The sequence below is a fragment of the Anabrus simplex genome, chromosome 2, assembly GCF_040414725.1.
Source record: "Anabrus simplex isolate iqAnaSimp1 chromosome 2, ASM4041472v1, whole genome shotgun sequence".
NCBI classification, from domain to species: Eukaryota; Metazoa; Arthropoda; class Insecta; order Orthoptera; family Tettigoniidae; genus Anabrus; species Anabrus simplex.
The window spans coordinates 1043267520-1043294473 of NC_090266.1; positions in this window are offsets into that span (position 1 = coordinate 1043267520).

Below are 26954 nucleotides of genomic sequence, written 5' to 3' on the forward strand. Positions count from 1 at the left end.
CATAGGGGAAGGCGTACACTGTCACAATAACGCTGACCAGTGAGTGTACCCCGCTCAAAGATTTGGAGGTCGGTACGCCCATGTGACATTATGTCTCCCCACATCATAACACTTGGACCACCAAAATGATCATGTTTGACAATATTCCTGGGTGCATTACGTGTTCCCACCTCTTGCCAGATGAGGGTACTATATATGTTGATTCCCATAGGGAACCTGAAATATTTGTTCCGAATTAGTAAATTTATAATACCAATATAGCTGGTCCGTTATTGGACATTATAAATTCTCCAGCTAACTCATTCCTGGTTGCCAGCATTTGCCCCAGTGTGCTAAATTGGGGTCATCAGGTGGTAAAAAGCACACCTACCAAGACGCACGGCTAGTACATACCGTGGAGACCACTGCGTAGGCTACTTGGAGCCACCGGCAATACCAATACACTATGGGAAACTTTGTCTCATTTTCAAAAATTGATATCTGCCTGGCCATCAGATGATATAGATGTTGATTCCCATAGGGAACCTGAAATACTTGTCCCGATAAGTAAATTTATAATACCAATAACGTGGGTCCGTTTTTGGACATTACTAATTTTCCCGCTAACTCATTCCTGGTTGCCAGCATTTCGCCCCATTACTGTGAGGTTTCTACCCCAGGACTCGCCATCGTACAATGGAAGAGGAAGAAGAACTACAACAACTGGAGGTCACATCAGTTCCGTGCGGTGTTTTGACCTCTAGTCACCAGTGGACAACTAAAGCTCGGGTTCGGTGACTCCCTGACACACTAGGGGTCACTCAAAGAGTTTATAAAGATTGCCTCAGTTTCGAGCAAGCGCTCATAATGAACAACGCCACGACCACTAGCACAATCACTACGACCACCACAGTTTCAGTTTCATCACCCGCCTGCACGATCATCACCGCAGCTCACGTCAGGGGCATCTCTTGCCCCTCAACCAATTTTCTACCTCCATCACAGCCTCACCACATCATGCCTCCTCTAGCACCACACACAGTAGTTCCTCCAGAATCGCAGTGAAACGATCAAACTCCAACCCAGCAGATGACAGCTCTCTCCAGAAATGCTCCAACGATGTCAGCGCCTCATCATCAAACACCAACATGGACGACACCACAACGGAAGCAACCCCTCCTAACACCAACTCCTTCACCGATTTCCCCCCAATGTCCAGAGCACGCCGCCCCATCACCAACCCATGGTACCTCCAGAAGCATCCTACCGGACACATAGTTACCTTCTCTTGAATTCTCCCTACCCCGTAACATATTTAACACACTTACCAGATTCAATATCGTGGTTCAAATCCCGGTCACTCCATGTGAGATTTGTGCTGGACAAAGCGGAGGCAGGACAGGTTTTTCTCCGGGTACTCCAGTTTTCCCTGCCATCTTTCATTCCAGCAACACTCTCCATTAACATTTCATTTCATCTGTCAGTCATTTATCATTGCCCCAGAGGAGTGCAACAGGCTTCGGCAGCTGGCACATTTCCTATCCTCGCCATTAAATAGGGGCTTCATTCATTCCGTTCCTGATCCGGTTGAATGACTGGAAACAGGCTGTGGACATTTTCACCAAGTTCAATATGCAGTGTCATGAAACAGCAGACATTCATCCTACTGCCAAGGGTATAATAATCAAGGTCAACGGGTACAACGCCGCACGCTGTCTCACAAACTATTAACTCGAAACATGTCCAAAGATAGCGACACTAGTATGCTTAGGGTCGAGTATACCGATTCTAAGAGCACATTACTCGATTTCGTCGCTAGCCCATCACTAAGTTTAACTAATAACATCAGTTACCATTTCAAGGAATACAATTTCAATACTTACTACATAGCCTAGATGTCGCCACCACTGTGATTATAATAATATCGATACCTTACCATGTGTAGCATCTATTTACATGAATTTCCATTGGTTTCGTCTTGTGAAATAACAAATTACAGAACATATAACATTTAAAATTACCACTACTTAACTAAGATTGTACAATATTGAATTTAAAATGTTAATGAAATCCATTTACCCTCCAGGGTCGGTTTTTTCCTCGGACTCAGCGAGAGATCCCACCTGTATCGCCTCAAGGGCAGTGTCCTGGATTTTTAGACTCTGGGTCGGGGATACAACTGGGGAGGATGACCAGTACCTCGCCCAGGCGGCCTCACCTGCTATGCTGTACAGGGGCCTTGCGGGGGATGGAAAGATTGGAAGGGATAGACAAGGAAGAGGGAAGGAAGTGGCCGTGGCCTTAAGTTAGGTACCATCCCGGCATTTGCCTGGAGGAGAAGTGGGAAACCACGGAAAACCACCTACAGGATGGCTGAGGTGGGAATCGAACCCACCTCTACTCAGTTGACCTCCCGAGGATAAGTGGACCCCGTTCCAGCCCTCGTACGTCGTACCACTTTTCAAATTTCGTGGCAGAGCAGGGAATCGAACCGGGGCCTCCGGGAATGGCAGCTAATAACACTAACCACTACACCACAAATGCGGACAATTGTATATGTCATCAGACAATGAACACACAAAGGATTGGGTCCATATCAACCTTTAAATGACAACATTAGGGTTGTAGGTGCCGATCATTGTTGCTCTACGTCATGTCTCCTGTGTGAGAGGGAATTGCTGTATTTACAGAACCCTGTTACAACTGTGAGCGCTTCGATCACCCTTGACCAGCAACGGAACTACAGTATATATATTTGTTGCTGTAGGAAGAAAAATATTGGTATTCATCGACCTAGAGGAGAGCAGAGCACAAAATATTTATTTTTAGTAATAGATTGCTTTATGTAAGTAATGCATTACAAAATTTATTTTCTGTTATTAAATTACGTTTACATTGTTTACATAACTATGTTACAGTATTTACCTGAGTATGTACTATGATCCTTGTCAATCCTACGGTGATGACGTAATTGCCCTTCAGGCATTCTCACACTGATTCCATGTACTGCATTCAGGTGTTTTATCATGGTGTTGCCCGGCTTCATGGCTAAATGGTTAGCGTGCTGGCCTTTGGGTACAAGGGTCACGGGTTCGATTCCCGGCAGGATCGGGAATTTTAACCATCATTGGTTAATTTCGCTGACACGGGGGTGTATGTGAGTGTATCTGTCGTCTTCACCATCATTTCATCCTCATCACGACTCGCAGGTCACCTACGGGGGTCAAATCAAAAGACCTGCACCTGGCACGCCGAACATGCCCTCGGACACTCCCGTCACTAAAAGCCATACGACATTTCATTTCAGCATGGTGTTTGTACTTCTGTTGTAACTTAAAGTATGTTTTACATATGTTGCACACAGCTCGTTTTGGGAACAGTTTCAGAGACATCAAAGAAGTCCCGTACAGCCGAACTCTTCCTACTTGACATCGTTGATGTTTACAGCACTCCTTAAATCCCGAAACTATTCTTCGATCTTCGCACAACCTCTAAAGACTGCAATACACTCGGTTTTGTTCCTTGGCACAGTCATGTGTTGCAAGAGTAAACTTCGAAACGGAGGGTGTATTTTGTTCATTGCGGTCCATCCACTGTTTAGCTAGAACAGAATGACGTTCTGTCTGATGATTTGCTGCGTGTACATACATCACATTCAGGACGCCTAATCTTAATACCCTACTACATTATATCTGCCGAAAGTATGATGTAGATATAAACTGTTCACATGTTCCCCCGGACGATTGTAGGCTTTGGCGCGGTTAGCAATAGGCTATGGTTACAATAAGTCTGTCATACAACCGATCATGTTAGCACATCTGTGGCATAATGGCTTCCTGAGATCTAACTTTCAGTAGCGAAGCAATACAATGTGTGCAGAAAGACCGTGTATAAACATAACACGAGATTAAAATACACTAAATACGACATATATACCGTGGCAGTGATTTTAAATAATAATAATAATAATAATAATAATAATAATAATAATAATAATAATAATAATAATAACGTCCGCCTCTGTGGTGTAGTGGTTAGTGTGATTAGCTGCCACCCCCACAGCCCCGGGATCGATTCCCGGCTCTGCCACGAAATTTGAAAAGTGGTACGAGGGCTGGAACGGGGTCCACTCAGCCTCGGGAGGTCCACTGAGTAGAGGTGGGTTCGATTCCCACCTCAGCCATCCTGGAAGTGGTTTTTCGTGATTTTCCACTTATCCTCCAGGCAAATACCGGGATAGTACAACTTAAGGCGACGGTCGCTTCCTTCCCCTCTTCCTTGCCTATCCCTTCCAAACTTCCCATCCCCCACCAAGGCCCCTGTTCAGCACAGCAGGTGAGGCCGCCTGGGCGAGGTACTGGTCATCCTCCCCAGTTGTATCCCGCGACCCAATGTCTCACGCTCCAGGACACTACCCTTGAGGTGTTATAGGTGGGATCCCTCGCTGAGTCCGAGGAAAAAACCAAACCTGGAGGGTAAGCAGATTAAGAAAGAAAGAAAGAAAGAAAGAAAGAAAGAAAGAAAGAAATAATAATAATAATAATAATAATAATAATAATAATAATAATAATAATAATAATGTTATGAGTTTTATGTCCAACTACGTACATTTTTATGTTTTTCAAAGATTCCGAGGTGCCAGAATTTAGTCCCTAGGTATTCTTTTATGTGCCAGTAATTCTAAAGGCACGAGTCTGACGTATCTGAGCACCTTCAAATACCACCGGACTAAACCAGCATCGAACCTGCCAAGTTGGGCTCAGAAGGCCAGATAAGCTACATTATCAATGTTAGAATGGATAGCTAATGATGGGCGACGCTCTCGCTCGAGACTCTCGAGACTGACGTCACAGATCTCGAGACTCTCGCGAGAATCTCGAGACCGATTCTCCTGTATTACGAGCTGTGCGTCGTCGCAGTAACTACGAGTGTAAGCTTGATAGTATATCATCAGCAGTTCTCATATGGAAATGTGTGTGCCAATAAATGTTACTAAAAGCCTGGGAGGGTACTGCATTTTGAACTGTGAGCCCCTTAATACCATTAACGAAAGTGAAAATTGAATGTCAGTACTATATCTTAAATTGTTCACAACTTATTTGAGGTGGACATCTTAGCTGAATAACCCTGTACAATTTGTGAATAACTGTAGATAGGATGTACACTTACTTGGATACTAAAGGCGTGCATTATTCGAACTGGAGACGAGGAAAGATATGCTTTGCTGCATATGCAACCACCATTACACATGAGTGGAACGTGTAATCTAAAATGTCTGAGCATGCTCCAGTTCTTTCTAGAGGGGTGGTGGGCATCGCTCTCGAGACCGATTCTCCTATGCTGCAAGTTTTGTGACGTCCCAGTAACTACGAGTGTAAGCTTGATACTATATCACCAGTTCGCATATGGAAACGTGTGCGCCAATACATTTTGTCAAAAGCCTAGGAAAGCACTGCATGTTTAACTATGAGCTCCTTAATACCATTAACGAAAGTGAAAACAGAATGTCAGTATCTTAAACTGTTCACGACCGATTTCAGGTGGGCTTCTTAGCTGAATAACCCGTGTAATTTGTTAATAACTGTATATAGGATGTACACCTACCTGGATACCTCGCAGTTGTTGTCGTCGACTGGGTAGCTTCTTGTGATGCAGACCGGCTAGGAGGTGTTTTGTGACGATTCCTCTTCAGCGATAGTATGCGGGCTGTGTCATGTGACATCTCTTCAAAATAACCGACATCCACGACTTACGTTGCGTTTCGGACATAGGCTTCAAGTTGTCGCGTACAACTGGACACAATTACACATTACACCACCATATACCGAAATATCTAATTATGACGCGAATACTATATAACATTGTAAGGAATTATTTCTTTTGTCACCAAAATATCGGTAAACACAAGCAGTGGTCATATGATATTGAATGTGGGGTCTGATAACGATGCACACCTACCGGTTGAAAGAATTGGAGCATACTCAAGCATTTTACACTCGTGCGTAATCGTGGTTGCATGTGCAGCAAGGCGCATCTTGCCTCGTCTCGAGTTCGAATATGCACGCCTCTAGTATCCAGGTAAGTGTACCTACAGTACCCGTCAGTTTCTGTACTTAGCCTATTCATTCACATACTTGCGCTGCATGTAATGAGAGAATTAGTGACGGGCAACGTTCTCGCTCGAGACTCTCGAGAATGACGTCACAGATCTCGAGACCGATCCTCCTGTAGTGCAAGCTGTGCGACGTACCAGTAACTACGGCTGTAAACTTGATAGTATATCATTGGCAGTTATTGCGTGAAATAACGTTCTCATATGAAAACGTGTGAGTCAATACATTTTGTCAAAAGCTTGGATAAGTACTGCATGTTCAACTCTGAACCTCTTAATACCATTAACGAAAGTGAAAAACGAATGTCAGTATCTTAAACTGTTCACGAGTTATTTGAAGTGAACTTCTTATCTGAATAACTGGTACAATGTGTTAGTAACTCTTATTAGGATGTAAACCTACCTGGATGCCGCACAATCGTCGGCAGGGTACCTTCTCGTGATTCAGACCGGGCCAGAGGTGTTCTGTGACTATTCCTCCTCATGTGTTTTTAAGTGTCGAGTGTCCCAGAAGTTTTTTTGCAGACGTTTTACTTCTTTTGAATAAAAATACACAGCGGGCTGTGCTAGGTGGCATCTCTTCAAAATAACCGACATTCACGACTTACGTTGCATTTGGGACATCGTCTTCAAGTTGTCGCGTACAACTAGACACAATTACACATTGCACTGTCATATACCGAAGTACCTAATTATTATTATTATTATTATTATTATTATTATTATTATTATTATTATTATTATTATTATTATTAGTATTATTATTATTATTAATATTATTAATAACAAATGCATCGCAAATGGGACATATCCCGGTGGCAATTGTCACTAACAGTGGTGTAATAATAACCAGCATGCTGATGTGGGCAAGTTTTCCTTCGTAAACAGGACCATAAGGGATTGGAATAACTTACCTGTAGCAGTCTTTGATAGATTCTCTTCCGGTATCAAATCCTTTAAGATAATGATTAATGCTAGTGTAAAGTGAAAAAATTAAAAGCTGTAAATGACGGACACTGAATTTGTAATTTTCTTCTGGATTTAGAATGTTAAACTAATAGTACGGTATTTCTTCTAATATTTTCTCTTCATGGAATTGCTTGTTGTTGTAGTTGTTGGGTAGTTTTGTTTTAACTTTAATATCACTTGTAGTGTTAAGCTAGTAGTACATTCAACCTATAGTATTGTAAGCAATAGTGTTAAGTAATGGAAATACTTAAGCTGATGCTGGATTTAGAAAGTTAAAAACGTAGTATTTCTTGTCATATTTTCTTTCGTTGTTGTTGTCGTTATAGTTGTAGGGTAATAATGGTTTAACTTCACTTTATTATCGCTTGTAATGTTAAGCTAGTAGAAAGCTCAACCTGTAGTATTGTAAGCGGTAATGTTAAGCACTGGAAATACTGAATTTGTGCATGATGATGCTGGATTTAGAATGTTAAATTAGTAGTACTTCTTGTAATATTTCCTTTCCATGGAATTGCCTGTTGTTGTTGGTGTTGTTATTGGTGGTGTTGATGTTGATGTTGTTGTTGTTGTTGTTGTTGTTGGGTAATTATGCTAACTTTACATATGACGCGAATACTCTATAACATTGTAAGGAATTATTCCTTTCGTCACCAAAATATCGGTAAACACAAGCAGTGGGCATAATATGATATTGAATGTGGGGTCTGATAACAATGTACACCTACCTGTCAAAAGAATTGGAGCAAACTCAAGCATTTTAGATTACACATTACACTCATGCGTAATGGTGGTTGCATATGGAGCAAGGTGCATCTTGTCTCGTTTCGAGTTCGAATACTGCACGCCTCTAGTATCCAGGTACGTGTACCTACAGTAGCCGTCAGGTTCTGTACTTAAACCACTCATTCGTGTACCTACCAGTGCATACAATGCCAGAATGCGTATCCTTTATAATTATGTTATACTGCGTTAAAATAGACCTCGGTAGAAATGAACGCCTTAGTCGCTTGTTAATACGTATTTACGAAATGGAGAAGGCCCGTGGTTGGCTATTCGCATACTCAGCACAAACAACGTTCAACTCCGACACCTGTAGGCCTAACGACACGCTGCTTGCCGCACAATGCGGGGATAACGCTCTCGAGATCTCTCGAAACTTCTCGCGAGAAATTGTGCCTGCGCTAGTCTCGAGAAATCCCGAGAAATCTCGAGACCTAGTCTCAGACTGCCCATCACTACGGATAGCATATTCAATGGAGTGGGCGAGAGACGCCGTGAACGGATATTTTCATATTTTATTAAATATTATGCCTATATAGTTGTAGTATTATTGTTCTAAAGTCACCATCAAATTTAGATCACTTCTTTTGCTCATTTATTAAGTTTTTAATATCGTATCGCGCTATCGCAATCCCCTAAAACATCAGCGATCACTTGTATACTTGTATACGCATGCTTCATCCATCCAAGAGCGGGCGAGAGAGCGAACGTGTGGAATCATGCTGTCATCGAGTCTTCGCAAGCGAAACGAGTCCGAGCCTGGACTCGAAAGAGTCGAGTACCGCGATTCCAGGCATCACTCGCGCACATCACTAGTTAACATATTCCGCTGCATGTCACTTATGATGAAAAACTATAAGGTAGATGATTATCTACCAAAATGGCGACCAGTGCTTAGTAGCGTGTGTTTCAGTCTCCAGGTTTATCAGTGATTTGAAGGTGTAAGATCGGCATTTACGTGTGGAACTTTCAACTAAGTGATAAGTAAAACTACCGTGCTACGAACAGCCAGTTCAAAGTGTATCACAAGTAATTAAGAACATAATCCTTCTTGTAAACAGCCATGCCAGGGAAAGGAAAGGTAGTAACAACGGACAGCCCCGTGAAGCGCGCCCTACAGGAAGCTCTGAGAGACAAGGAAACACTCGCCACGCTAGCAAACATCATACAAGACCAGGTAGCCAGGGCCGTTATAGACCAACTTAAAGCTACTATAGATTTTAATACGAAAGTAATCGAGGAGATGAGGGAAGCGCTCGAAGCCAGAGACAAGACAATATCAGACCTCAGGGAGCAGCTCGAAACTAAAACCGATGGTCTCGAACAATATCAGCGGCGGCAATCACTGCGTGTATTCGGGGTGCGGGAATCGAGTGGTGAGGACACGGACAAAATAGTCATTGAGCTAGCTGACAGTATTGGAGTACAGTTAACGCACGAGGACATAGACAGAAGTCACAGGGTAGGCAAGATGAGTACAGATAAGCCGCGTCCGATAATAGTGAAGTTCGTGTCGTACCGCAAACGGAACGAACTATTCAAATCTAAAAAGAACTGAAAGGAACGGGCAAAACAATTAGAGAAGACCTCACGTCAATCAGGATGAAACTGTTGCAAGAAGCGATCACTAGATTTTCTGTGTCCAATTGTTGGACAATAGACGGTACGATTATTGTGAAACACAATGGTGTGAAATATCGTGTGTCAAGCCGAGCGGAATTGGACAGGATCAAATAAACCGACAGACTGAAACTAACATGACACTACACATTTTACAGTTTTAACTAACTTAGACACTAGACTTTTAATTAGTAGACTATAATTACTATTCAAACTATTACTTTTAGATTATATCTTCATTAGATTTACATATAATAACTAGGCAAGATAGCGTACAGGTTGCCAACTCAAAGCGAGAGTGCTGAACATGCTTCTATTTTCGGCAAGGTTACTGGTGGTCAGCTGAGCGGAATCTCCGCTCCCATACCTACACAGCCCCCTAGTACTAATCCGCTTACAAATGCTTTTAACAACTTTCCAAATTCCTTACAGGTAGTACATGCTAACGTTCAAAGTCTAATTCCTCACTTCCACGAACTCTGTAACATTATTGCTAATGTCAACCCTCACATTGTCATTAACGGGGAAACCTGGATGAAACCGTGGTTGTCAGATTCTCTTGTCCACCTCGAAAATTATACCTTGATCCGAAATGATCGCACAGGTAAAGCCGGCGGCGGAGTAGCTATGTATATTAGGAACGACCTAAAATATAAAGTAATTTACAAAACAACTAGTGAATACTGCGCAAGGCCCGAGTTCATGTTCACTGAAATTGAGGCTTTCGGTGTAAAGTGCTTACTAAGTGTTGTGTATCGCCCACCAAAGATTGGATACATCACCGACCTTGAAGACATCTTACTTGACCTCCTACCCAGGTATGAGCATGTTTTATTACTAGGAGACCTCAATACTGACATCCTTAACGACGAAATGACTGAGACTAAACAACTAATCAACATATTTAAATCTTGTAAAATGACGATTTTGCCACTTAAACCAACACATCACACAGCCACGTCACATACATTACTGGACTTAATTGTGACGAATAACCCTGACAGAGTACTGACCCACGGGCAAATGTCTGCTTGCGGACTATCCAATCACGACTTAATTTATTTAGCTTATTCACTTAAATGCCCCAAGTACAGACCTAAATTAATTACATTCCGAGATCTAAAAAGTATAAATAACGAAGCCCTATTAGAAGATGCTGCAAACATACCTTGGCATAATGTCCATATTTTAGATAATATAGATGATAAAGTGGAGTTCTTAAACACACAACTGCTAGCTCTTCTTAATAAACACGCGCCAAAACGCACTGCTCGTGTAACACGCCCTGCGGCTCCATGGATGACGCAGGAAATACGAGACTTAATGACAGAGAGAGACAAAGCTTTCAGAAAATTTAAAACTAGCCAAATACCAAACGATTTTGACCTGTACAAGACCCTTCGTAACAGAACCACACAGGCCGTAAGGAATGCTCAAATAAGACACTCACAGAACATTTTGCTAACCCAAAACACGACAACAATCTGGAAAACCGTTAAAAATGGGCATAGGCGGAAATAAAATGCATACTGCTGACGTTAAAATATCACTGGATGATTTAAACCAATACTTTACTACAAGACCCGTTAACATTGACGAGACAACAAAAGAACAGACGATTAACAAAATTCTACACAATGGCAATACTAACAACGGAGGAGAACAGTTATATTTTTCCCTCGTAACTCCTACAGAAGTGAGACAAATTGCACGATCAATAAAGACAACTGCGACAGGATGTGACGAGATTGTTCCACAGTTACTGTTAAAAACTCTAGATGTAATCCTACCAACTCTAACCCACATCATAAATACCTCACTGATAACCGGCATATTCCCTTCCCTTTGGAAATATGCAATTGTTTGCCCACTCCCCAAGACCAACAATCCCGTGGAACCCAAAGACTTTCGATCCATTTGCATTTTACCATTTCTGTCCAAAATTTTGGAGAAAATAGTTCACAGACAAATAACCGCATATTTAAATAACAATATGCTTCTTGACAAATACCAGTCTGGTTTTAGAAGCAATCATAGCACAACTACTGCACTGCTTAAAGTTACAAACGACATAGGAGTAGCTATGGATAAGGGAGAAGTTACTGTTTTAACTCTTCTAGACCTTAGTAAGGCCTTCGACTGCGTTGACACGGACATACTAATAGCAAAATTACGTGCTCTTAATTTCTCACAAAGCATACTATCCTGGATGTATTCCTATCTCTCTGATCGCCGGCAGTGTGTATCTACAGGTGAAAATCTCTCTTCGTGGCAATCTGTAGAGACTGGAATACAACAGGGGTCAGTGCTAGCGCCACTCCTATTTTCGATCTTCATTTCAGGACTAACACAAGTAATTAAACATTGTCAATATCATGTGTACACAGACGACATACAGATATATACACATGCACATCCTCGTGACTTACCGACTGCAATAAATAATATGAATGACGACCTAGGAAGAATATGTAGGTGGACCGATGACCATGCACTAAAATCAATGCCCAAAAATCGCAGTGTATTCTTTTAGCTACCCAAAAGACCCACGCACGACTCACAGACATCCATACCCACTCAGTAACATTAAGAGGCACTCAGTTACAATTCAAAGACACAGTTAAAAACTTAGGGATGATAATGGATAAAAACCTTAGTTGGAACGATCATGCAACAGGTATATGTCAGCGAGTGTTTTATTCCTTACATTCCCTTAAAAACTCAGAGATTTACTCCCCCAAAATGTAAGAAAACTGCTTATCCAAAGTATGGTAATGCCAATATTCGACTACTGTGACGTAGTATACAGTAACCTGAATGCCTTACTTTCCAACAAGCTCCAAAAGACACATAACGCATGCGTTCGATTTATTTCAGATATACCAAGGTTTAGCCATATTTCTCCCGCATTTTCTAGGCTTTCGTGGCTACGCTTAAGAGAGCGACGAAATTTACACACTCTTTCCCTGTTACATCGTATACTGAACCTTAACACACCTGAATACCTTGCGACACAATTCCATTACCTAGCATGACCTTCTAGTATTCCTACCAGATCATCATCCACCGCAGTACTAAGCATTCCTATTCACCGCTCAACTGGCTACAGTAGATCATTTATAGTCGCCGCCAGCCGAATTTGGAATTCCCTACCTGCTGAAATTAGGAGCGTGTCAAACCACCTCCGCTTTAAGAAACTCTGTCAAACCTGGTTAATGGATAATAATAATTTCTTATAACATAGTAGGATTAGATCATAGCTAAGTATTACATTAATTAAAACATTTAATTGCTACCTTAAAATATTAAACAGTAGATAATTTAGTGTATATTTAACTCACCATGTAGGTGTATGTATGGTCGGACAGAATAGCAGGCTTCATAGCCTGAGTCCCGCCATATAAAACAAGACAATAAATAAATAAAAATTATTGAGAAGGTTTTCAGATATAAAGAAGGTTTTCGAGTTGATCGTACAAAAGATTTACGAAAAGCAGAAGAATTGAGATTGTCTTGTAGAATATACTGTTACATAAGTCTAATAATCTCAATAAAGATTGTTACAGGCACAGGTAATACGTGTGATTTGCAGTGATTTGTAGATCATTTATGTCGAGGTTATTTAAGTAATTCTAGTAATATAGGAGGAAATGATGATGTGTGTTGTCATATGTGAACGTTAAGAAGTGGATTACCGAATTAATGACTAAATATTGTTCGCGGCATGGAACTCGTGTTTATCTGGAAATAAATCAAGAATAGAGATGGAGGGCTAATATGTAAAAGTGAGCCCCAACCGTAGTAATAATGCAGACACGGGGAGGAAATATTGGACCATGCGCAACCTTAATCCTGGTCGACAAGTCAGTTAATCTTTATATGTTACAGCTAAATAATGTTCTTGCCTGTAGTTTTCTTTCTTTCATAGAAGTAGTATGAAATTTCAAGTAGATTTAGATGTCCTGAAGTAGTTCGATTTGTAATGGAGTACACACATAATAAGTAATGGTGTATATTATAGTAATCTGACATATTGCGACACGCATATATATTCGAGTATGGAATTTCGAAATTTATATGTTAACAGGCGTGTGTGGGATCATTCATTGAGATGTTCCGACCTCTATGGTCTTAATATCGGCTAATATTATCATTACTTCTCTGTGAACAGTGTACCGTAAATACGTGTGATTTTTTTTGCTAGTTGCTTTACGTCGCACCGACACAGATAGGTCTTATGGCGACGATGGGACAAGGAAGGGCTAGGAGTGGGAAGGAATGGTCGTGGCCTTAATTAAGGTACAGCCCCAGCATTTGCTGGTGTGAAAATGGGAAACCACGGAAAACCATTTTCAGGGCTGCCGACAGTGGGGTTCGAACCTACTATCTCCCGAATACTGCATACTGGCCGCACTTAAGCGACTACAGCTATCGAGTTCGGTAATACGTGTGATTTGCAGTGATTTGTAGATCATTTATGTCGAGGTTATTTAAGTAATTCTAGTAATATAGGAGGAAATGATGATGTGTGTTGTCATATGTGAACGTTAAGAAGTGGATTACCGAATTAATGACTAAATATTGTTCGCGGCATGGCTTACAATGGAATAATTACATCAGTTATTGCATATTATGGTGCCAAATATTGATATTACACAGGTGAGTCGTGTATTTGTTGTTGAGTTGTGGATAATATGGGACATGTGAATTTATATTAGTTGGTTTACGGCGAAGTGATACGTAAGTGATAATTGAGTATTAATCGACGGTGATATTAGTACAAGTGATAGTGAGTGTAAGGTTGATATTGAATTATTTTATGATATTGTTGCATATTGGCGGGGTAAATAAGTAAATAAGCGAGTACAGAACCTGGTAGCGTCCTATTTCTAAGATTTATTAACTAAGCACTACAATTACACATTTACACACACGCGCGCGCGCGCGATTGCCGAGCTACAAGTTACACAAGTACACTTACACGGCTCGCGCTCTCTCTCTTAGTTTCTCATGTTCCATCTACAATGACACACACACACACACACACACACACACACACACACACACACACACACACACACACACACACACACACACACACACACACACACACACACACACACACACACACACACACACACACACACACAGTGTCATCGATTATTTACACTACACTCACTCAGCCGCACTCGTTAGCGCTGTCACGGTCCACAGCCTACGCGTCAGTCCAAGACCAACTCCAATACTCAGACCTCAAGGCAGGTTTCGATTATTAACAAGATGGCGGTGAGCGCGGGCCATAAATGGATTCAGTGTGATCGTGAATGCCAGTTTAAAGTAATCGTTGCGACTGAAGTATTTCGGGTTTGCTTTTGTCGCTGTGTTTAATAGCTTTCAGTACTGACAAGGAAGTATAGGAGTCGTCCGGTTTTTTTCCTGGAAGTTTAATATACTAAGTATAGGTTATCTTCCGTTTACACGTGGTCACGTATAGGTTATGTGTTTGTTTATCTTTGTGTTCGTGTGTTATTGTTAATATTATTAGTGTCGTTTTAGAATGTAATGTACATATTTTCGATTAACATGGGTTATTGAGAAGCTTAACAAGTATAACAACTGTGCTGATTGTGTTGAGATGCTACAGTCCGAAGAAGAAATGGTGATGCACTGTGATGTTGACCAAATCCTCTCATATTTTAGGCAGTTAAGCAGAGGTGGCTTGAAGTGCCCGTCACCGATCATGGTTTCTATGTGTTGTAAAATATTCATGCTCTTTCATGTCCTCATAAGTAGTGCTTATGAAGCAGAATTTTCAAAATTAGAAAACCAAAGGGATGCAATAGTTGCTCTAGGTGTTGAAGCCTTTTTATAGTAGCTTTGATAATGCGAGTGAGGTATGCAAGTGTGACGTTCCTTTGACCAGAATTATGAAGAAGTGTGTGAAAATTCTGGCCAATACTTCAATTAACAATTACACAAAGGTCTTAAATGAAAAGAAAATCTCCCAAGAAATTGCCAAGAAAATTGAAAGACTGATGAAACAACTCTTAGGCAGAAACAGCACATTAGGAAAGAAATGAAACTTAGCAGCAAGTAACTTCAAGGTAATAAATTAATTAATTTTGAATCATTAACTAATGTTTATTTTTGGTGTAGAAACTTTCTTTAAAATTGTTTGTTGGATATGCACAGTGTTAGTTTTGTTCGACTTCAATATTTTGGTGAAGAGTGAATAATGACCTAATAGGTACGTTGTGCTAGTGTTAAGAGAATGAAAAGTAATTTTTGTTGGTGTTGTGTTACTTACTTAGCCTAGTCTGTAATTTTCTTGAATATGTGTTTATATTTAAATGAAGTCGTACTTATAACTTACTGTTTGTTGTAAAGCTTTCAAAATCCGCTCTATGTGACATACTCTCATAGATAAAGCGAAATTTAAATTACCACTGTTATTTTATGTTTCAAATATCGCGTGTTTGATAAACATGGATAAACATTTTCGTACGGTACTACAAATTTCTTACGACTATCATTAGGTTATTCGTCGCCATGTCAGCTTTGGCCCGGTGCGGCAGCCATGTTGTTCTTGCATTGTGGTCTGTGTATTGCAGTTGGTCTTGGTCAGTCTCGCAGGTCGGGAGAGTATTCGCTGTTCACTCAACCCGTCGAACTCCGTTCGCAGTCGGCACACGTCGGCTCCCAGTGTTCCCTTCGCTCTGCTCCATAACACTCAAGGTTCTTCTCCAGCAGCCGGCCTCAAGTGACATACACACACACGACATCAGGGAAACAGGAACGAGTCCTCGGCTCCAACAGGCAGATACTCCATCAGGCTGACATCTCAGCCTAAGCTATCACTGACTGCGCTCTTCGCTAACTCACACCAGCGAACTCAATCTCGCTCTCGCTCGCTCACTCACTCACTCACTCACTCACTCACTCACTCACTCACTCACTAACCCTCACTGACTGCAGACAGGTCGTTCCTATCTTATATACCTGCGCTAGCCCTTCCAGAATCGTCCGGATCCAGGAACCTCGCGAGATGGAACACTCCAGATTAATAGTCGAGTAATTTCCGTCGTCCCATGCGGCGCGACTACGGATAGAAAAGAGAAGGGCCGGCCCAGTGCTCAAGTGTTGCTCGCGATTGGCGCGGTCGAGCGTAAGGGGGTTGGGGCGATGGGTGACGAGCTCGGCCCGTAGCAAGTTGGCACGGCGGACGCTATAACCATTACAATATGCATTAAAGGCGCGTGGTGTGTTTAAATTAATCTAATACACATTAATTATGAGATGTGCCATGCGTGTGAAGTCATTCGCATTCATGCCAGATCTGACGAGATTTAACGGTGTAGTCCGTCATAAAACGCATAATTTTCGTTCATATTGTGCGTATCTGAGGCGACAAGTGTGTTCACTACACATTTAATGCGCCGCGCACATATGAGAACATCGACTTACTAATGGTCGTCATTACTACTCATGAACTACCGCTGGTTGTATTATAGAGATACACTCTTGCAAGGTTACGATTATCGTATTAATGATCCATATCACTTTATTTTACATAATATAATTATGATGACTGATTTTATAATGAGATACGTGCAGTGCCGTTATTAATTACTGCACACATAGCTATGAGGATAGACACCATATCTAATGTAAGTTAGTAGTAGTTCATGGATTGAGTAATAATTTATTTTGTAGATTTGATATCATGTGATTTGTTGATTTTATTACTTAAATAAGATTTGGTTATGTTGTTATTGTCTCATGTCGTGAATTATTTTACTGTTAAGGTAGATCTTCGGAGGTATGTATGGAGGTTATTATTGTGTCTAGTCTTATGTCTGTGCGAGCATCTTCAGGACAGTTTATTTTAAGAGAGATTCATTCATATTTTTATTTCATTTTGAATTTTAATCGTGAAAGATCATTATTGGTACGACCAGGCACAGGAAGCAAATGTATTGAAGTTGAGCAATGATCATTACGAAATAGGTTATCATATTTAGCTTCATTTATATCTGATGAAGTTATATATCATTTCCATGGCAATTGAAAGGATAATATTAATAATTATTGTGAACCAGTGTTCGTATAAATGACTAGAATAATTGAAATACTATGGATTGTATGTGACGTTATCACTGCATTACATTGAGATAGGTTTAAATTCACCACTGTTTGCAATTTCAACATTTTAATTATCATATTTAGATTTCACGTCGATCCTTAGTTTCGTCTTGACTTACTTAGAGACTTTTCTTTGAATAAATTTATTCATATTAAGAATATCACAGTCCTTATTAATGTAATATAGATATTATCAACCATCTCTGATAAACCATTTTGACATCGCGTTCATTATAATTTATAAGACAATGCCAACCTTATTAATATAAACTATCTTAAAACAAATACCAGATTGTCTGCGAATATGTTGGATTTTAACGGTCCATGAACTTGAAATCGGTTTATATACAGAATCTATTTAATTGGTTTGATGCAGCATATTTTCAATTCGATATTTTGATTACCCAATAGGATTCCCAACGTAATCTGATATTATCATCATATTTCGTCGTCAATCAATTTGGGAGTGTAAATAGATACGTTTAATCACCATTCGGGCACCTTAGCTAGCTGAGGCGTTCAATTTACCGGATGCCATCTTGTAGTAAGAGGAATCTGTCAAAGACTGAGTGTAGAGTGCTCGTGCCGCCGAAATAGAAGAGTGCACACTCATTCATCTCCTGAAAGTCCAACTCCTTACCCAGCATCAGCAGCGATCACCTTCCTGTTCTTCTCCAGATTCCTTCCACGAACTCTGGTCCTTCCCCACCACCAATCCCCATCCTCAACTTTTCAAAAGCAGACTGGCCCTCGTACTGTACCGATCTATCCCAAGCCCTAGAGAAACCCCTTCTTCCTCTCTCTGACCAGCAATCTGTCGATCACCTCAACACATCTATCCTTTCCACTATTTCATCTGCATTGAATCCAATATCCCCACCACTCTCAGATCCCCCTCCCAGCCCAGACTCCCACCACGATTTGCTCGCCTACAGAAGCTCTCCCAGTCATAGCTCCGAGAATTCACATCCTCCCATGACCCACATTTCCTACGCCTTCAACGCCAAACCCTCTGAATCATCCGCAACTACCTTGCCGCCCATTCCCGCCGTTCCTGGGCTCAAACCTGCTCCACCCTAAACTCCCTTCACACCCATCCGCCCAAATACTGGCATAAAATTAATAGTCTCATAGGTTCCAATTCCACACGCCGATACCCGATTCTCCATCACGGCGAAGCCCCAGCTAACATTACAGAAACCGAGCTCGTTAGCTGCAGTCGCTTAAGTGCGGCCAGTATCCAGTATTCGGGAGATAGTAGGTTCGAACCCGACTGTCGGCAGCCCTGAAAATGGTTTTCCGTGGTTTCCCCTTTTCAATATCCCCACCACTCTCAGATCCCCCTCCCAGCCCAGACTCCCACCACGATTTGCTCGCCTACAGAAGCTCTCCCAGTCATAGCTCCGAAAATTCACATCCTCCCATGACACATATTTCCTACGCCTTCAACGCCAAACCCTCTGAACCATCCGCAACTACCTTAATTGAGGCCACGGCCGCTTCCTTCCCACTCCTAGCCCTTTCCTGTCCCATTGTCGCCGAAAAACCTACCTGTGTCGGTGCGACGTAAAACAACTAGCAATAAATAATAATAATAATAACAACACTACAGAAAAACTGGAAATCTTTGCCAAACACCTTCACAACCGCTTTAACACCCGTGTTGATTCTGATTTCGACCTAACCGACTCACAGCTCTATCTTACGTCAGCCTCCTCCCCGTCACTCACTCCCTCCACCTCCCATACCCTTTCCAATCACCCCCTAGACATGCCCATCACACCGTCTAAAATTCAATCTGTCCTCACTAAATCCCGGAACACGGCCCCAGGCCCTGACAAAACCCGTTACCTTCATATCCGTCAAGCCCCATTATCCCTATTAACCATCCTGGCTACACTCTACTCATTAATCCTCAGAACCGGCCTTTATCCCACCACCTGAAAATGCACAACCATGTTTCTCTTTCCAAAACCAGGCAAACCACCTTCCTCACTTGATTCCTATCGTCCAATCATCCTCATCACTGTCCTTACCAAAATCCTAGTCCGTCGTTTCCACCCCCACCTACAAAGTAACCATTTACTCTCCCCTTCCCAGTTCGGATTCCGTCCTGGACTATCCACAACTGACCAACTCCTACGCCTCGTCCAGACTACTTCTAACAAGTTCAACCGCGCCCGTCCTACACTCTTCATTAATTTTGATTTTCACCTTGCTTTCGACTCCATCTGGCACCCTGCACTCTTGTTCAAGCTTTGATTCTCTACAATTCCAATTTCTTACATCCGGCTCAATTCATCTTACCTCTCCAATCGAACCACCCAGATCTCCATCAACTATCAGCTCTCTCCATCCTTTCCTCTCACCCTGGGTGTTCCGCAAGGCTCTCCACTCTCCCAACTCCTCTTCATACTGTTCGTCGTTGACATTCCTACCCCCCAACTGTTCCAATATACCGATGACACTGCCATCCTTGCTTCACTATATTCTGCTCAGTCAATTAACCACAAAGTTCAACCCTACCTAAATTCCTTCATATCCTGGTGTGACCGATGGCACCTAAAAGTTAATCCCACCAAAATCCAAGCCATTCTCTTCCGTTGCCATTGCGGCATGTCCAGCAGTACCTGTGACCCTAACCAACTTCAACTCCGCATCCGCAACACCCCTATCCGAACTCAACCCACTCTTAAGTACCTTGGCATACATTTTGATCAACACCCCACCTTCCGTTCACATTTCTTTCACCTCAAAACCAAGACAGCCACCCATGCTCCCCTAGTGTGTCGCTTGGCCGGCACCCGGTGGGGTCTGAATTCCTACCTCCTCATCCTCATCTACAAGACCTTTGTTCGACCCCTTATCATTTACGGCCTCACCACCTGGGCGGCTGTTGCACATTCCCGCCCGAACATCTTCCGCCCACTCCTTTCCATCGAACATCATACTGGTCGCCATGCCCTCCGCCTTCCGTTCATCTACTACACTTCCGATCTCTAAGACCTCTTCCCCTTCCCAAAATTAGATACATGTTATCTTTCTATTCCTTTTTTCCTTCCACTACATACATCCTATAGTTATCCAATATAAATATTTAATCCTTATAATATAATCTATTATTCCAGTATATATTGTAGAATAATTAATTAAGTGTATTATATTTGTACTCACATTAACTTTTTTGAACTATTATATTGTTAATATCATTATACTATATTATCTAAACTATTTTATGATCAATCAATCAAACAATACTGATCTGCATTTAGGGCAGTCGCCCAGGTGGCAGATTCCCTATCTGTTGCTTTCCTAGCCTTTTCCTAAATGATTTCAAAGAAATTGGAAATTTATTGAACGTCTCCCTTGGTAATTTATTCCAATCCCTAACTCCCCTTCCTATAAATGAATATTTGCCCCAGTTTGTCCTCTTGAATTCCAACTTTATCTTCATATTGTGATCTTTCCTACTTTTATAAACACCATTCAAACTTATTCGTCTACTAATGTCATTCCACGCCAACTCTCCGCTGACAGCTCGGAACATACCACTTAGTCGAGCAGCTCTTCTTCTTTCTCTCAATTCTTCCCAACCCAAACATTGCAACATTTTTGTAACGCTACTCTTTTGTCGGAAATCACCCAGAACAAACCGAGCTGCTTTTCTTTGGATTTTTCCAGTTCTTGAATCAGGTAATCCTGGTGAGGGTCCCATACACTGGAACCATACTCTAGTTGGGGTCTTACCTGAGACTTATATGCCCTCTCCTTTACATCCTTACTACAACCCCTAAACACCCTCATAACCATGTGCAGAGATCTGTACCCTTTATTTAAAATCCCATTTATGTGATTACCCCAATCAAGATCTTTCCTTATATTAACACCTAGATACTTACAATGATCCCCAAAAGGAACTTTCACCCCATCAACGCAGTAATTAAAACTGAGAGGACTTTTCCTATTTGTGAAACTCACAACCTGACTTTTAACCCCGTTAATCATCATACCATTGCCTGCTGTCCATCTCACAACATTTTTGAGGTCACGCTGCAGTTGCTCACAATCTTGTAACTTATTTATCACTCTATAGAGAATAACATCATCCGCAAAAAGCCTTACCTCCGATTCCACTCCTTTACTCATATCATTTATATATATAAGAAAACATAAAGGTCCAATAATATTGCCTTGAGGAATTCCCCTCTTAATTATTACAGGGTCAGATAAAGCTTCACCTACCCTAATTCTCTGAGATCTATTTTCTAGAAATATAGCAACCCATTCAGTCACTCTTTTGTCTAGTCCAATTGCACTCATTTTTGCCAGTAGTCTCCCATGATCCATCCTATCAAATGCTTTAGACAGGTCAATCGCGATACAGTCCATTTGACCTCCAGAATCCAAGATATTCTGTACATATAAAGAAAACAAAGTAAAAAGAAAATAATTATGTGAATTTATTAATAAGGAGTTATGTATAATCAATACTCTATTATAAATCATATTACTATATAGTCTTATATGATTCTGCACTTGAAAAAAACCAACCAAAAACACAAGAAAAAATCTCACACACCACCTCATTCCTTACTTCAAATTACCCTCCTCCTTACACTCTTGCTCCTTCCCCAAACCGCCGAAACTCCTGGCCAGGGTGAAGGCGTAACCTTCAAGAGGGGAATGAAAACTGCTTTAAAAAAAGAAAAAAAGCCTTCACGGAATGCACTAGTCATGCGTCTTGGTAGGTGTGCTATTTACCAACTGATGAGCCCATTTAGCACACTGGGGCAAAACACTGGCACTAAGAATGAGTTAGCTGGAGAATTTATAATGTTCTATAACGGACCAACTCTAGATGAGGGCACGTCTAGAATCACAACTCGGACTGAATCTGCTCTCTTCGGAGAACAGCACGCGACCCCACTCGTCATTGGTCCATACCTGATGCTCTTGGCACCATCGCAAACATTGTCACCGATGTGCGGGTGTCAACGGAATACAACATAATGGTAATCGGGCAAACAGACCACCCCCACGCAGTCGCCGTGCCACATTGTAGCGTGAGATTTGGTGCCTTACAATCCTGTTAAATGTGGTTGCAACTGCACCCACTGTTTGACGCGAGTCTCTTCTTGCCTGCTGCTGTAGTTGACCATGGTTGAAACCGTCCTGTCCTAAGGGTAGCAGTGCCTGTAGTTCGAAATGCTCTTCAAGCACGTGAAACAATGTTGTGAGCAATACCAAACTCCTGGGCTACACTTGTCTTCCTTCTTCCAGTTTCCCAATGATTCTTCCCCATGTGAATTCATCCAAATGTTGTCTCCGGGCAATGTTGTAATGAATAACACCACCACAGCGCACCATAACAGCTCGCTAATTGACTCACACTGCCTTGTCCCGTTCCTTCAACTGCCTCGTTTTGTGGGGCCAGGCCCATTTGGCGCTATAGTTGCGCTGATCTCACGCCAGGTATCTATGCACACGTGGGAGACCTCTGGGAACATGTTACCGCACTTTCATTCATTTCCACCGAGTAGTTGATATGTTACGTTGTTTTATCTATCTCGTCCTTAAGTTTTGCACAGCAGTGTACAGTATATATAAAAGCCAAATATCACTCACTGATCATGAAATCTCTAGATCCAAAAGACCTTGAAAGCCAAAATTAGGAACATAGGTTCATCTTTTGCCCTCGAAGAGCACTAGAACAGGATTTTTCAAAATTAAGCTTTTGCCCTAGATGTATGCACTTTGCCACAATAACATAGGCTAATATAGGCAAAAACTGAATTTGTTGTATGAGGACAAGTCTTATGACACGGCAACCAAATATTAGAGAGTCCCTTTGGTGTACCAAAAACCAAATTTTAAGGCCCCAAAACTAACAGTTTTCAAGATATTGGCACCATACTGTCACCGCTCTCCCAGGTAAAGTGCTGGAGAGCAGACTTTGTTAGGCTCGCGAAAGAGACGATCGAAAGCATTATAACTTCCGTTTGGGCAGACTGTGTAAGACATCCAGAGAAGGTTGCAGGAAGACCTGTGAGAGATGTTTATGGTGCTTGCTGTAAGTTTTCTCGTTTACAGACATACAATCAGACTTGCTTCTGCGTTCCATTATACTGCTTAATGCATTTCACTGAAATTTCTGTTTACCTACAGCTCCCGTATACTGTTCCCGTTTCTAATAGCATTCTCTCGTCTTCCCTCCCCCCCCCCCCCCCATAATAAGATCTGTTAGCATGGAGCTCATGCTGCTGTCTCATTTACACCAATATGATCAGACGTGCTTCTGCATTCTATCACGCAGCTTTGAACTGTTAACTGAACTAACTAATATTCGTAATACACATGTCCTTTTCTTTTATATCTACCTTCTATCTTTTATTCTCAATACTTTCCACCTTTTCAAGCTAATTTTGGTCACAACGCTATAGTTGTTCTACCAGATTTTCCTTTATGTTTACGTAGAGCTCCTGTATTCTCTAGTTCATGTTTCTCATAGCTGACTATGACCCTTTTCTTTTCCATAATAGGATTCGTTCGACATGCAGCTCATTGCTAATGGTGATGCAATGGTACCTCGCTGTGCTGTACTTACGAAGGGAGATAGGTCGTGTTTTTCTATTCCCTATCTTGCTTAATGCAAGGCATTGATTCGCTAGTGCCTCAGGTGAGGGTTAAAGTTGTACAGCATATTTGTGACAACTGGCAATGTTTTCAAGTATTTACTATGATGCTGTATGGAAACATGTACAGAACCATGGTTGAGTACCAGGCTTACATGTCCCTTCCACCTCATTTGCCACCCAATGGTAAATTGTGGCTGCTAGTGAAATATACCCTTAACATCTGGTGGTGTATTTTGAAGGGAATGTGATAATACAGCCTGATGAGCCTGTGGAGGGAAAGGCCATATCAAGTGTTCTGATCCCATGATGTCATCGCATTCTGAACCATTCATACCTCAATATGTCCCTCCTCATCAACAACCACCCACTATCCTTTGCCCTGTCCTTGTATCACTTAATGTAATATCAGCCCTGGAAGTTTTTTTTTGTCCAGTGCTCTGCCAATGACAAAACTTACAATTAATTTCCTTTCACTGATTATCATCCTCTTCCCAAAAACAAGTCTCTTTCTATTGTACCTGATGATGATCTAAATTCTCCCTCTGACTTGAAACAGTTCAAATGTTCCTAATCCAATAAAAATCAAAGAGGAAAAAAGTGGCATGATTCACCAATAAAATTAAGATAACAAACATAGCTGGTCTGTTAAAACATTTACTGAAAGAAAACCTGTTGTTAATAGGGAGGCTATTAGGAAATACACTTATGTTTTGAAAACATAAGACAGAAGTTCAATTCTTCTATTAACTTTAAGAAAAATCCTGATAATCTTGAAGTCGATCGAAAAGTAGTGAGGAGATACAATGAAAATAAACTACTGATCTTGTGATTTTTAAAAATACCGACCCTGATAGATGCCGTCACTTAAGTTCAGCCAGTATCCAGTATTTGGAAGATGGTGGGTTTGAACTCCACTGTCAGCAGTCCTGAAGATTGTTTTCCGTGGTTTCCTATTTTCACACCTAATTAAGGCCAAGGATGCTTCCTTCCCACTCCTAGCCCTTTCCTGTCCCATCGCCGCCAGAGGACCTATCTGTGCCAGTGCAAGGTAAAGCAACTTGAAAAAAAATTGGGATTCAAGCACAACCGCAATACGAATTACAGTAATAACATGGTTGTTGCTATTGGTCAGAAAGCCAATTGCAAGTAGTGTCACCAAAAAAGAAAATAAATGTGTTCCTCCTATTCAAGACCCTCTCATCCTCTACATAGCCTCCTTACTAATGATCATCCTGAGTCAACATTTTTGAGGGACATTTGGAAGAATAACGGATAGAAGAAATAATAATAATAATAATAATAATAATAATAATAATAATAATAATAATAATAATAATAATAATAATTGTACCGGGCGGTACACCTCCACTCCGCTAATTTAAAATGTGCGCCAGTTGAAACTCCTCTGTTGGAGGAAGTTTGAACTTTATCTACGCTATTAATTCTCTACTTTCTCTGAAGATGTCACCACATGGAAAACTTTGAGTTTTTGAACTGTGTCATTTGTGATGTGTTTTTGTTTCGCTTGAAGTAAGAAGTGTGAACTTTCTCTTCTAGAGGACACTACTGAAGATCAACAATAGTGCAACCTAGTGCGAAGTCAAAGAACTATTTTGTTGGAGAAATTTTTATTTCAAATGTTTGTCTTTGCTAAAAAAAATTTCTGTTATTGTTTAAGTTGGCTGTATACCCCTCTCTTTCCCCTTGTTTTGCATTTAACCAATCCTGAATTTATTTCCGACCAATCCGATGTATCTTCCCCCAACTTGGATATGTTTCTGTACCCGAGCCAATAAAAAGTTTGTGGGAGGGTGTTTTCATTCCCCTAATGCCTAGAACCTTCCGCGAGAGGATATAAACTGCTGATTTTAGGGTCTCCGGGCCACTTCTGTTCCATCTTTCAGTGTATAAAGTACATAGCAGGAGGCGGGAAGCGCCTCTTTCCTCGGCAGCGGTCAGCAATAAGGTAATGGCCGATTAATAAATTCTTTCTTTGCTAGCTCAGCAGTTTAACTCTCGGGGCGGGTGCGAAGCGTTCCTCCATGTAACCTTTTCCTAAAATGTAACGATCTTTTCTTCTATTCTCTTTTAAGCTGCATATTGGGATAGAGAGTGCTAACCCTCTCGAGCTCCCACTCACATTGTCTTGAGGTGAACCTATGTTCTTAACCTATTCTTCGATAATGTAAAACAAATTGCTCTTTTCTAAAGTCACCTCGGTAGTATGGGATTAGCCCTTGCATTAGTGGCCTAGAGCCAGATTAGGTTTTTAAAAACAAGTGTATTAGGAGTGCAAGATCGCCTCCTCTCAAATTGTTATTTTAGAGGTCATGTAATTGCCCATTTTTATTTAATAGACCTCAGTAGGTTGGGTATTTTACCCCTGTGTCTATGTCCAGTGAGGACAACTTGAAGGTGGAGTTTGGTGTGGCCTGGGAGAGGCTTAAATTTTGAGAGCGAGTGGCTCTTTTGGAAATTGAGTGTTCTATGCCTCGTGGAGGCTTTTCTGTGTAATTTGGAGCAAGGGCTCCTAGGTATGAATGGGGTTTTCTGCCCCTCTGTTAAAACTCGTGTTTGGGGTAAAACTGAGCTGATTGCCCAAGCAGTGTAAAATCAGGGCGCGAAGCCCAATTCCTGTAAATATTGTAACTACCCTTTTTGATTTGCTACTTTGTACCTGCCATGCTTGTTATTTCTTTGTTTTTCAAAAGAAAATA